At 35.3% G+C, this 15,440-nt stretch overlaps 1 pseudogene; it reads left to right on the top strand.

Moving 5' to 3' along the window:
* The first annotated feature begins 5,043 nt into the window (after positions 1-5,043).
* Positions 5,044-15,061, top strand: LOC110931847 (annotated as a pseudogene).
* Positions 15,062-15,440: the final 379 nt, after the last annotated feature.

The raw sequence follows: 15,440 nt of genomic DNA, 5'->3' as shown, positions 1-15,440 counted from the left end.
CTTGATCGTCTTCCGGCATCCAAAATGGACCTACATTTCATAAACATGAAATGCTTTAGTCATACGAGGTTTAAAACGTATCTAAAACGAGTCCGAGAAACAAAACTTAATTAAAATACATTTTTGTTCAGGGTCCACCGTAAATTACGGTGGCTACCGTAATTTACGGTAGCCCCTGAATGTTGTTTCTTCAACCGTAAAACAGGGTGTTCATTGCGTAAAGATATATAGGCTACCATAAGTTACGGTAGCTACCGTAACTTACGGTGGCCTCTGCAGGATTTTTCCAAGTTTGTCGTTTTCTAAAACGGAAACCTTCATAACTTTTAATTCGCTTTTCCGTTTGTCCTATCGTTTCTTCTTACGTGTTTGTAATTTGATTCTCCATCATATGGGGTTAAAATCCAACATCCGGATTAACAAAATTTAAGTCTTTTAAGTCTTCGGCTTATTACCCTTTTTACCAAACTTTGACCCGTTCGTGATTTTATCAAACAAACATGTTGTTTGATTCTAAATTCTCATCATTTCCATGTTGTTATCATATTAGATTCAAATCACGGGTTTATATACATTCTTAAGCCCGTTTTTACTTAGATGTTTAATTGACCCGTTAAGGGCATTTAAGCACGTTTACGCATAATTCACACTCGATTATTCCTAGCATCTTATTTCCACATTATTTATCAATGATCTTCCATCACAACTATATTTGTGATGGATTAAATGTGGCGATCTATATAATCCGAGTTTTACCCCTCGGATTATTATTTTACGACAAAGACTCATATAGAGTCTTTTGACCAAGAATTTACATCTTTCACTTTTATACTTATTCTAAGTATTAACTTGTTTATAAAACTCGTTTTCAAGCGACTTCTAAGGGTTGTTTGCTTAATTTCGCTTACGAGGGCGTTTTGGTCGTTTTTAACCCTTCTTTTACAACGAAGGGCTTGCTTAAGTCATGCACGCCCAAAATCTCATTTTTTTTTACCAAATCTTGTTTTCAAAACACTCTGTCTATAATCTAAATCCTTCGGTTTACCTTTTAAGGTAACCGAATGTCCCTTTTACTTTGCCTAACTCTCATAGAACTTCAAGTTCTAAATGTTAAGTTGATCTATTTATACATACCTGGCTCGGATCAACTTATTAACCCGGTTTTAATACCTTGCTTAATAATCGCTAAATAAGAGCGATGCGAGTATCCATTGGATTTCTATTCCTGTAAGCATATAACTCGACAAAAGGTCATTAGTCAATATTGTCAAAAGGTGATGTCTACACCTTTTGACCCGTTTGGCCGAATTGACCGTTTATCTTTGCGAGATGATATTTATTATCATCTCATCTACATGACCCGCTCCGTTTAACACCGTACGGTCATTTTACTTATAAACCGTTTATTACCACTTTCGTCATAATATGACCGAATTATCGATTTACTTCCTTTTTAACCATTATTATGGTTTCTTTCATCTTTGATTATCTAGTTCCGTACGCCTACACGACGGAACATCGTATTTCAATTGTTTAGTTATCTCATTCATTATTTATACGCTAAGAGAATATTACACAATCTAAGACTAGTGTAAGCTATACTTACCTCGCATCCGAATACGCTTTTTCTTCTCGTGCTTGATTCGTTTGACCGCTTCTTTCCCAAGCCTCCACCTAGCTTGTTAGGCGACAAACTATCATCATTCACAAGGTAGTTAGATTAGTCGTTTCAATTCACGACTATTCCACCTTACGTATTTTCTATGTCGAATCTACTATTCGACTTTGTCATTGGTTAGTTTGACTTCTAAAAGTCAACTACCTTTAATCATACAATGGGCACAATTAAGTTAAATCAACATTAAGATTAGAACCCGTCTTAACCCATGTTTCATGTAATTAGTCAAACAAGGCAATTACGCGTTTCATTCCTAATTTCATCATATAAACATTCACTTAGGCATTTCAACGAACACCTTGTGGGCATATTCTATAAAATCAACAATCAATTTCCATAACTAGTTATTTGCCCAAGTTTTAACATCATTCACAAGTTCTTATGTCTAGCATGCATATCAATACCTAGACTTACTTCATGGAAATCGAATTATACCAAATTGATGGTCATGAATCTAGTGTTCATCATCTTCCCACAAAACCCATTTAGCACTTACAAAACTAGTTAACCGAAAAACTAATTTATGGTGCTAAATTAACGAGTTTACATCTAGGGCTCGTTCCTAGACTTGTCCTCATATCAATTGTACTACAACACCCATTATTCATGCCATAATTTCATTCTTGAATGTTAATCATAATTTTGAAGTATCATTAAATAGCAAAATTCAACATACCTTTTGATCCCCACACTTAGGTGATTACGAATTTGTGTTCATGCATTGATTTAAGACTGAAATCGACCTTCAATTTGATGATTCTTGGCACTTTAGGGTTTTGCTCCCTTTTCCTTTCCTCTGGTCGACTCACGCACACACACACACTAAGTGTGTGTGTTGTGTTTTATTTATTTGTTTTTATTAAAACTAGTTTGCCCACTTGACAACTTTAGTCCCTTGTGTTTTATCTTTCATAAAAAGGGTTATTACCCATGTTTTCTTCATTGTTTTAAGACACCTTTTTAACTAGGTTAATATTCCTAGCTACTTGGTGAATTCAGGAAAGTTATGATTAAGTTCATTTTAAGTCCCGTTAACTCGGGCCTTTTATAAACTTTATTTATCCATAGGCCTTTATTTAACTTTTTATTAAATATTAGGTTTATTTACTTAAAAATCCTAATACACACCGGGTATATTTCACCACTAACGATACTTTACCCGTCTTTTAGTATTAACGGGGTTTGATTACCAAACCCGTTTTCGGGGTGTTACATACGGTGGTTGTGGGAGGTGATTAGGGGCGGCGGCGGTGGTTGTGTGAGGGGTGGTGGGTGAAGCCGAGAGAGAGTTGATGGTGATGATGGGTTGATGGTGGTGGTCTTGCTAGAGAGAGAGTAGGAGAGAGAGAGCTGATATATTAATAATCATAATTTTTATAAATATTTTGTTTTCTTTTCTTTTTTAAAATAATATTGAATAAATGGGTAAAAAGACTAAAATGCCCTTGTGTAATCTGATTTAACCAAAAAATCTAACTAGGTTAGGGCTAAAGGACATAGTGTGCAGGATTTTGAAACGTTAAGGACAAAACTCGTCAATTTTAAAGGTAAAGGATATCGCCTGAAATTTGGGACAAACATAAAGGACAAAACCTGTCATTTACTCTATATTTTGTTAATATTTTGTTTGGTAGAAGTGATCGGAGAAAGAGAGGAAGGGGCTATTAATAATTTCTCAAAGGAGTGGGGGTAGAAGAAGGAGGTAGAAGAAGGAGAAGTGGGGGTGTGGGACCCATAAAATATTATTGTTTAATAAAAGCTTTAAATAAAATAAAAAGTAAATGCCCACTTTGCCCTTGAAGAACGAGACAAAAACTATGATTTAATTTGAGAAATATGACCTGATTTCATTTTTGGACCAAAATGACAATAAAAGTGAAAACACAGGGACCCAGATGCAAAAGGTTTCAAATTTGGATTAAAGTGGCAAAAATAACCAAACCTTAGGGAGCAAAATGGCACTTTACTCTTCTTCTAATTACAAGCTTCTATTAGATGGTTATTTACTAAAATACTATGTACATATCTCTCATGTGACAAGGATTTAATTATAAGTTGGATGGAGTTATGTGATGAACTAAAATCACAATCAAATAGAAACCTTGGTATTAAAATTGCAATACATTTAAATTTTGTAAATAATAACAATAATCACTAAACCAGCGGACTAAAACCTCAATTTACTCTAAATTAAATGTCACAAAGCCTCAGGTTGCCCATATTTCACATTTTTATCTAAGGGTCTGTTTGGCAACATCTGAATGGTTAAGTGTTGAACCAGTAAGAGGTCTGAACTATTAAGAGCCTATATAATGCTTAACCGTTCAGAGGAAAATGTCTGACCAATTCAGATTAGAGGTCTTAACCATTCAGACTTTTTATAAATCTTAACCATTCAGACTTTTTATAAATCTTAACCATTCATAGGCAAATGTCTGAACCATTCAGTCATCTGCTCGTGAAACAAACAGTCTAAACCATTAAGTGCTGAACCAGTAAGAGAGAGTTCTGAACCATTAAAAGCCTAATTAAAAGTTAAATAAACAACCCATAAGTTTGCCATAAATTAAAAGAGGCCTAACATTGTCAATTAAGGTTTTACATTTTCCATTGACAAAAAAAATAGATACAAAATTATAAACCAAGTTGTTACATTTGTTATAAACAAAGAAAAGATACAAAAGGTATCTATTATTTTACTCGTAAGTAGTTACTTACAATGATAAAACCTGGTTATATTTCTTCATTGGGCGTCGATTTTCAGCATGTCAAATAAAGCCATGTAGTTTACGTAGAAATCGGGTTCAGAGACTCAGAGTGGTTATTTTGTGTTCGATGAGGCAAACAAACCACTCTTTCCCCCAAAGAAACCGGCTTGTATTTCTTTGAAGCCTTTCAATCCAATAGTAGAACATGTTGTCTAGGCTATATTGACGAAATATGAGTGTCTTAATGTAGTGTATGTATTTATAAAATTAGGTTAGTAACCCGTGTATTACATGAATTGAACAATAAAAATGAAAAAAAAAATCATAAAGTTGCAACATAGGTTGAATGTTTGAAACATGGTATAATTTGTAATTTTTTTTGAATATGTGGCAATGGTCATATAAGAGTGGGTTACAAGTTTGAAAACCGTTATTAAATCTTATGATCATACGAATAAGAAACACAAATTCAAAACGATCATACCGATAACACACATAAATTTAAATTACCCAAACTCATACCAATAACAAACACAAATTTAAAATTACCATTTTTGAGTTGCAAATTAGAAACACAAAACTCATAGAAGGGGATCACCATCCATTTACAAATAAACCTTAAAGTTAACCTTAATGAGTGAATCAACAAAGACGAACATGGAGAAAGTACTTGGAAGTAGGAGTCAATCAAGAGATATAGAGAAGAAAGACTATGTAAGGGCTATAAATCAATATATGTTTGCATCTTACCTACTGAATGGTTTGAAAAAATATATATTTGAAGCTTGTCAGTAATTAGTAGCAAAGAAATTGAAGCTTGGAATATAATTTTATTTATTAATTAGTTATTAGTTATCTATTTATGGATAATACTTTAAAAGAAAAACCTAATACCCTAAAATATATATTTTATTTTATTTTATTTTTTTTTAGAACACAAATTTTATTCCAATCATCAGGGCAAATTACATAAGGATAGCAGGTAGACGAGCAACAAACTGCGCCGCTATCCCTTTCTGAATAGAAAACCCTAATCTACTAAAAACAAAGCCCCGCCCCTCAGGGGTCGAAAAGTTGCTATGGACCACACGCTGAACTCTAGACAAGAACCGAACTGCCTCCGGCGCCAAGGAGCCGAACGTGTCAAACGCCAAGGGGACAAAGGCATGCTGATATTTTATTAAACGTTCATTATGTAAATTGTTGAACGTAACTTTTTCAATTAAATAGCGTCAAAGTAAAAGAGAAATTGCCCAGAATGAAAACGTCAATTGGAGAACATGATTTGCGAAACTTATATATATATTATTTTGTTTATATAATTAGATAGGATATATTTTGTTTACATAATTAAAGAGGAAAATTTGATTTAAGTAAGTAATAAATCTTAATATTGTAGAAAACTTTTTCTTCAAAACAAAATCTTTATTTATTAGATAGGATAGATGTATATGGAATAATATCTTGAGGAAAAACTTCTTCTGAATCCATTTCATAACTCAAAATTTGAAGATAAAAGTGCATAATTAAAGAGGTGGATAGATTAACTATATTTTACACAAATTAATTAATTGTTTACTTGCATTTTATTGCATGTTCGATTGTTGACAAGTGTTTTCACTTTCTTTAAAATGAACGCCCAACGTATAATGGGTGTTTGATTTGTAAGAGTAGGGTCAGTTGGTCAATAATGATCACATACCATGATAATAAAAGTGAAAAACAAAAGGCAAAACTTCTCCATTTTTATATGTCTTCTCTAACATGGCAATTTAAATGAGTGTTATGGGTTGGGTAAAACATACCCTCAAGGCCTCAAATGCTTATTAATTTATTCATTCCTCATTCCTCATTCCTCATATGTAAGAAAAGACAACATAAGCTACATTGTTACAATATTTTATGTTTTTTTAATTTAAATGAATTACAATTTTATTTAATAGTAATAATCTTCTGGTGCATTGGCAGCCCCATGACTTTCCAATGTGGAGGTTATGGGTCCGAGTCGTTCATAGAACAAAATTGCTCTAGGTTGATCCAAGGTTTTATCACAGTGGATCTTTGGGCATTGGGTATCCTCTGGAATGGTGGCATGCCGTGTCACTAATGTCATCTGTATTCGCGAGTGCGGATGACCTTTTGCCATTGAGTTTACCAGGATGATCGGGCTTCTGTTGGTCGTTCAGAAAAAATCATTACAATTTTATTTGTTTTTCTAATTATATTGAATTTCCTTCCATTTTGAATGACTTTCTAAGAATCAAGTTGCTCTCTTTATATATAATAGATCTTTTGAATTTCTTTATGCATAAATCTTTTGAGTGTTTGACAAACCATTTATTAAAACGTTGTGGCTTGTATCAACTATTTGGATTTGAAGGTATGAGCGTGTGGGTCGTATCAACTATTTGGATTTGAAGGTATGAGCATGGGTGGACGCACTAAGAATTGATGGAGATTAATCAACCCCACACTTTTTCAAAACTAATTTAGTGGGTTGCGATGTGGTCGAGAGATTATGGAACTTGGTGGCAGCTTGGTTTGGTCTCCCAATTCGGATTTTAATCTTCTCAAGTGATGGAGTGGCTTCTTAACCTTTCGAATTCTTAAGCATAAAAAGAAGTTGATTGGTTTAATTATATTTGTTCTTTGGTGGGTTCTGTGGAGATTCATGAAGGAGGTGGTGTTTGGTAAGAAAAGTCAAGGGCATTCCACTCTTTATGAAGATATTTTACATGATTTATATCTATGGTATAGTAATAGAGAGTGTAGATGTAAGATTACTTGGAGCGAGTGGATTATCAACCCCCTTCTTATGTATTTTTTTTTTATTTTTCTTTAAGCTACTCGCTAGGTCTTTTCTAATAAATATTCACCTTTAAAAAAATATCTACTACTTCTAATAAAGCAAAATAAACTTATGCCTCATGGCATTGTATTGTTCCAACTTGATTGATTTTGAGCGCTAAAACTAAAAGGCTTTTCCACGCGCTTCTTTAAACCCTAATTTCATATCTTTGCATCTTGCGGGGCTCTTCATTGCCATTTCCTCTTCAATTAATCGCCAGATGTTTCATTCGATTTCAACATGTATGAATCCTCATCCTTCTCCTCTCAATCATCTCACATATAACAAACCCTAAAACTCACCCGTTTTGGACATCGATGCGAAACCCTAATGTCGGCCAACTGAGGAGGCATCATGGCTAGCCATTTTGTTTTAGTTGGTTTAATGAAGCACATATGAATTTCCGACCAATGACTTTTTATATCATCTTCAATGAAGCAAAATGGAAGAAACTTTCCTATGAACGAAGGTATTTGATTTGATTTGGGTTTCATCTTATCATAATTTCTGATTATTCAGTGGTTAACTAGGGTTTCTTTCGGATCTAAAGTTTCTGCATCTTGCGTTTTCATTTTTCATATCATTAGACCTAATGTCTCTACAAAGGGGAATAAAACAACATACGGTTACGATGTGAGGTAAAATTGAATCTTTTTTCGCTTTTATTTGATTCTGATCGTTGTATGTATGTATGTATGTATGTGTGTATGTGTGTATGTGTGTATGTGTGTATGTGTGTATGTGTGTATGTGTGTATGTGTGTATGTGTGTATGTGTGTATGTGTGTATGTGTGTATGTGTGTATATGTGTATATGTGTATGTGTGTTTGTGTGTATGTATGTATGTATGTATGTGTATTTGATCTTGTAGTCTGTTGTATCGAAAGCGAATTTGATTACAATGTGTGTGTTATTCTTATTTTGTTTGCATCGCTTTTGATATGATTTAGCTTGATCTTCGTACTTTCGATTATAAATTTATGACCGATTTGACCGAGATCAATGAATTTTGACTTTGATCATTTCTATCTAGAAGTGGTGCATCCGTTCATCTAATAGTAAATCTAGACAAAAGTTTAAGTTAGTGATTAAGTAACAACCCTATAATGGAAATCATGTTGTGTTATTGGACGATCGGTTTCTATTAAGTGGAAAACTAGGTTTTTAAATGTTCTTATGCAGAATTGATTGAAATCAAAGCACAGAGGTTGAAATCTCAAGTGGATGGGGACTTGTGTTTTTGTCTACAAGTGTTGCTGTAGAGTAAATTTGAGTTTATGTTTTAAGAAAAGGAATAGGTGTCTAGAATATATAGATATATTATTATGTCTCTCTTCTTTTTGAATGATTTTGCATTACTGTCTTGATATATATGTATGTGCCATTTTCGGATACAAATCATTAGTCAAAATTCATTTACGTATCACTTGATGACTTGATCTAGATCATTTCTCTATATAATCGAGCATAACCGAAAAGTATGACAATCAAGCTTATTCAAAGTGAATGTTTATTTTTTAAATGGTTATTTCTTCTTGTGGTTTTAGTTGCCTAAGCATATTAGTTGACATGCTTTTTGAGGGTTAGTAAGTTATGGGGCTCTGTGCTAAAATAGGCTAATGTAAGTAGAAGAACAAAGGGATTTTGTTATATATTACATGCACATAATAAAGCAAAACCATTGATGCCACGTGGCATCTAATTGTTTCTCCAATTCTCCCTTAGAGCGGCAAATTGAATCACGTTGTTTCTCTTATTCTCTCCCTCATATTCTAGGGTTTCTCTCATTCTCCTCCTTCCCTCTCTGTCGCCATCTTCATTCCATCAATTCGAATCAAGGTTAGATTAACAATAGTTCCGGTTAAAGATAGTGATTTTCAAACGTTTTTGATATCCATTGTTTTGGCCGTTTTTCTCTGTTTTGCAAAGAAGAGATCAGTCATTCATCACCGCAAACCCTAATCGCATCAACAATCACCAAGCTTCTTTTCAAAAAAACCCTAAATATCAAATTCATGTTCTTCTAGTTGAACTATCTATGAACGCATCAAGTAGCAGTAAGAAATTTTGCTATTGTTAATCCTTTTCTTAAACTGTTGTATGTTATTCTGTCATTTCATTTGTTATCGCATCTTTTCCCTTTTCACAGCAACCCTAAAATGAGAACCATTACGTAATGACTAAACTCAGTTTTCCGATTTGTAGGTTTAAGCTTTCTCCTTTGAAGTTTTTTTGGCGTTGTTAGTCTTTTCAATTTGTCTGGTGAGAGGATAACATTACTTTCTAAACCCTAGCCTCCCTCTCATTCATCAATGTACTGGATCCATTACTGTCTTCTCCAAATGATTCAACAAACATGTAACAATTCTTCAAATATCGATTCATGTTTGATAATGTTGCTTCGTGTTTGATGTTCTCTATCTGATAATATGTATGCGTTGGTATTTTGTGTTCTTTTACTTATTTTTCGAGTTGATTTCAAAATTTTCGACAAAACAAGACATATCAAGGCTGAAGTTTTAGCATATCTTCAACATTTTGGACATTACTAACATCAGGTTACAATTTCTGCATCACCCATATCTTCAGTTCTGCGAATATTTGATTTAAAGGATTATATTTAGTTCTTAATTGAGGTTTCTGCGAAAAAGGTTGAAACTTTATCCAATAATATTGATTACCTTCACTTAAAAATCTCCATCACCATCACATGTGTTTAATTGATTGTTTTTTAGGGGCTGCGTGGATGGTTAAACAATCTCAAAAGGTAAGCGGTAATGGGCTATCAACATTTTAAGGATTATATTTAGTTGTTAATTGAGGTTTCTGTGAAAAAGGTTGAAACTTTATCCAATAATATTGATTACCTTCACTTAAAAATGCACACAACATTTTAAGTCTTGGTTGTTAATTGTTAGTGTTTTAAGTCTTAATCAGTTCCAACTTGCTACAATTGTTAGTGTTTTGCAAGTACAAGATTAATTTGTAATGGTAAGAGAGTATCAGTAGTATACTGAATTGTTAGTGTTAAATTGCTATGTATATAAATTCTACATGAAATTAAATTTACCGATGACCCACCGTGATAACCTATATCTCAAATATCAGCCCTTGACCGATATCCCATTTTTTTACCGCATTAACTGCTTAGTTCTCTAAAAATCAAGTCATGATGAATCCTGGATGATATTATAGTATTAGTTCTTCCGTCATGTGTAGCATCTGACACTGATGTTGTGTGTCATAGGAAGTTGAAAGTTTAAAATCACTAATGTGCGATTGTGAAGAAGATAAAGACATGCAAGCCATGGCATACGAAGAACTAGAGCAAGCCCTAAAAGAAGAACAAAAACTGCATAATCTGCTGCTTAAGTCTTTACTGCCTAAGGATGATGCAGATGTAAGAGATTGCATTTAGAAGTTCATGCAGGTAACACAATCATTGAAGATTACAGCATTCTTGAACGTAACACCAAATCTTGCTTATTAAATTTAATAGTTTTGATTTTACATCAGGGACTGGAGGCGAAGAGGCTTCACTGTTCGCAATGGACATCTTTAAAATGTGAATTTAGTTTTTTCACTGAAATATTATTATTATTGTTATTATTATTAGAGTAAACTGCCATCTTTGTCCCTGAGGTTTGGCCGGTTTTGCGACTTTCGTCCAAAGGTTTGTTTTTTCGCATCTAGATCCAAAAAGTTTGAAATCTTGTCATTTTTCTCCGTCAAGTCAGGGGTATTTTTGTCTTTTTTTGTTAACTTAAAGGGCAATGCGGTCTCTTTCACTTTATGTACAAGCATTTAGTATAATGTACAAGTATTCAAAATACCCTTACTAAATAAAAACTTAAAAAAGAAAAATGGATGGAGTTAATCAGCTGGATAAAAATAGCAGTATTTCAAACCTTTTGGATACAGATGCGGAAAAACAAACTTTTAGACGAAATTGGGGACGAAAATGCCATCTCTCTCTCTCTCTCTCTCTCTGTAACACCCCGTGTTTCCGATAGTCAAAGTCAAAGTCAAGATTGAAGTCAAAGGAAGAAAAGATCGCTAATTGCGATATGTCTCTCCTTGCTCAATCCCTGGTTGACTTCTTTGACTATAGTTAGTCTATTTTATGTTTTTACGTTAGTTGTATTATGTGGAGTAATTAATTACAATCGAAGTAATCGAATTATATTTTTCGATACGAATTGCTTTACGACTGTGAATAATAGGAACTAACAATGCGATAAAGTCAATTAATCAGTAATCGAACTAATCTAATCATCATCGAACTCGAGACTCGAATTACGTGAATTTTGGTTGTTATTATACGTGTGTGTGTGTGCCTTATGTGTTACTTGTGCATGTTTATTTATGCTATATGTGGTGATCAATCGAAACGCAGTCGAAACTCAATCGAACTCAATCGAAATCGAATTATGATAATTGGTGGAGAAGAGACAGTGCGAGATATAGATGCTTGTAGGTTGATATAGTAGTTGGGATTAAAAGTAATTTGAATAGGAAACTCTATCGTATTCGTACCATCCTCAATCGAAATTGAAATATCGAAAATCGTCGCACCGAACACTCGAATCGTGCAGCTGATCGATCAGGCTACCAGCCGATCGAACAGCCAGCCGATCGGACTGCTGTCCGATCGGACAGGCTGTCCGATCGAGCTGCCTGGCCGATCGGCCAGCACTTTCCTCATTTAGCATCCTATAAATACCCCTGTCATTGTCATCCTTTCCACTTTTGGAAACCTCTGTCCGACCAGCACGCTTAGCTCATCCTTTTCCCAGATTCCTCTAGATTCCGGTAAGATTTCGTCCTAAATCTTGTACTTTCTTGATCTACACGCACTCCTACACCTTTCTATCTTTCAAAACTTAACTTTTAACCGTGAAATCATCAAGATTCAAGCGTTCTAGGATGATGTCATCATGGTGTTCTTGAAGAACTTCATGTTTTGGCCTCAATCCACCAAGAATAACTTGGATCTAGCCGATTTCCACATAAACAAACAAAGATCTTTCATAGATCTAAACATTTACACGGTGAAAAGGATTGAAAGATGGTTTTCCAACTTTCTTTCAACTCTTTTACACTCAATGCCTTCAAAACTAATAGAAACGGAGCCTGTATCGGCTTACAAATCACTCCGGTGGTTGCATGGCTCAAGATCCGGATTCTATCCATGAGGTTAACCGATTTCGGGTTAAACGTTAAACTCCGTTCCGAACAGTTCACCAGCCGGATTTGGGTGATTCCTGTCCGATCGGGGGAAACAAGTAAGGACGAGAGATCTATGGTTTGACTCGTTGTCAAAATACCTCAATAAAACGACAAACAATCAGAACACCCAAGTGTTAGACGAATAGGCTGATCAGGTCAAGATGCTGACCGATCGGACTGCTGTCCGAACGGACAACCAGCCGATCGGACAGTCAGCTGATCGACTGACCAGCCGATCGGCTAGCACATGGTCCCACACTTAATCATTTTATTTTGAAGACTAGTATTGAACGAACTGTTGTTCAATCGTACTACTGTCCGATCGAATTACTCTTCGGATCAAGAGATACTATACTTCAACACTTAATCGATTTTTCAACATGTTCAATGCACTAGGAGTTCCACCCGATCGAACAGCCGTCCGATCAGGTGACACCCTGCTGAGAACTTGTCTTGCTAAAGGTACCTAACCGATCGGGTTGCTGGCCGATCGAACAACCGTCCGATCGACCGACCTGAAAGGTAAAGATACTTCAATGTTTTCTAATGCTACAACGAAAACTTCAAAAGTCAAACCATCATACACAAACACATCCTTCTCAAAGGGAGAAACAATCCACTCGAACAGCCATCCGATCGGCCTACCGACCGACCGGACAGCTGTCCGAACGGACTGCCAACCGAACGGTCAGCCGTTCGATTGGACTACCATCCGATCGACCAGCTGTCTGACCCTCCAACACTTATTTTCCGTTTTACGCATTACTCATCGTTATGCTATCAAACTATTCAGGCTAACCCTACTCTCAAGCACTCCCTTCAATCCATCAATCGCTGTGAGTATACTCGATCCCTTTTTGCTTTTAGCACTTTTGGGTGTTACATACGTTACTTATACGAAATCACATCGAACACACTATGCAACATTTTAAGCGCTAACCGTTACCGCATGTATTACGTGACTAAATGAATGCTTGTTGTTATGTTTACACGTGGAATGTTGTCTACCTGCCTTAACGACGATAGTACTATAGTTTGGACTCAGCACCCGTTCACACGGGGGTTGTTAAGGACAATTACTTGCATGGATTACGGTGGTAATCATGTATTGTGAACTGCCTCGGCAGTCAACCCGCAGTCATTGGTATCGATAGATCCATGTCGATAATTAACATGCTTCATTTTCCTCTGTGTACGTGCTGGTTATGCGTAAACTATTTCGAACTCTATTATGCTATTATCAAACTTGTATGCTCACCTTTACATTTTTATGTATTGAATTTGTTTTAACGTATGTGACATGTGTTTAAGATGCTTATCTGCTAGGAAAGGGAGGCTAGAATAAAGCTCTAGAGCCCAACAAATAGTTGTCTGTAGTGGTCAAATTAAGGGTCTCTAGAAGCAGATAAACAATTGCTGTCTATTTAAATCTGAGTTGTCGGAACAGAATATCTGCCTGGATTTTTGTCTGTAATAATTTATTTTACTGTTTGAGTTACGGTATGGGACGTATTATTTAAATTGAATAGTAATGATAAATGTTATGGAAACTTCTGGACAATCTGTTTCGCTCAGTGCCATGCCCCGATGATTCCGCCATCGGTTGGGGTGTGACACACTCTCTCTCTCTTTTTGATTCCTGACCTGTGATACGTGATTTACACCAGGTATGAGAGATACTCTCAGAAAAAGGGTTGGATATTTGAGGTGGTGGAAGTCACAGATTCAAATATGAAAGGATTCAAGGTCAATCTTCTTTTTCTTATTATTTTTATTTTATTTTGGCTAATGGGAGGATTTTATTTGATCATTTTACAAAGAGTCATGCGTGACGAGTGTATTTTATTTCGCAGGAAGCGAGTGCTACAATATCCGGGGCAGATGTCTACGGAAAACTAAAATTCAAGAGCGGAGTTCATAGAGTGCAGGTTTTTTTCACCATTTCACTCGATGAATTTGGCTGCTAACGTAAAAGACATTTTTCTTAGCATTTTTTTTTTTGCAATTTGCAGCGAGTTCCCATCACGGAGAAATCAGGACATGTTCATACAAGTGTTGTGTCTGTTGCTATCCTTCCCCAAGCAGCTGATGTGATTTGTGACTTCCTAAAATAGTTGCCATTTTATATTCTTTTAATTTGTTAAATATACGAGGCACACACTTTTTAAATGTGTGATCACTCACATAAGTCATAACAAAGTGGCATTTTGCACGTAGATGTTCAACTAAGAAAAGAGGACTTAAGAATCAACACATACAGGACTGGAGGATCTGGTGGTCAGCATGCAAATACTACTAATAGTGCCGTTAGGATTACACATATCCCATCAGGCCTCACAGTTTCTATACAAGATGAACACTCACAACATATGGTAAATCATTTTAATAAAAACGTACTGCAACATACAACATGCATACTGATTTTTGTTTCCCTTTTGTTTGTTAGAACAAAGCTAAAGTACTAAAAGTATTGTGCGAACGACTGTATGAGATGGAGAGATGCAGACTACAAAACAACAGATCAAAGTTAAGATCAGACCAGGTATTATTAGTGTATTTAGACAAACATTTTAGCTTTTTGTACAGATATTGGAATAGAAATTCGATTTGTGTATTTCTTAACAACATTTGACATTTGTTTGAGACTAAATCATGTGGTACGATGCAGCAGCGAGATGGGATTTTTTGCATTTGTTTGAGAGGTGTTTCAGGGCTGAGAACTCTGTATAAACAAAAACGGTAAGTGTCGGTAAGGGCTGCCAAAACAGATCATGAACGGGAAGACAACAATGAGTGTTTCGGGGCTGAATTGAGGTGTATGAAACGTGGGTCTGTAAGTGAATCTTGGTGTTCTATCAAGGATTGCAAGATGATATATAGCGGTGGCTTGTGATGGTCGATCAACTAGAGAGATAAAGAGTTTACCAGAGAAAAAACAGTGGCGATCAACATCTTTACGAATTGTATTGTTTGGGGT

This window comes from Helianthus annuus, chromosome 3, assembly GCF_002127325.2.
Source record: "Helianthus annuus cultivar XRQ/B chromosome 3, HanXRQr2.0-SUNRISE, whole genome shotgun sequence".
Taxonomy (NCBI): domain Eukaryota; kingdom Viridiplantae; phylum Streptophyta; class Magnoliopsida; order Asterales; family Asteraceae; genus Helianthus; species Helianthus annuus.
Note: the sequence above shows the minus strand (reverse complement) of the source record. Positions and strands in the feature narration are given on the sequence as shown.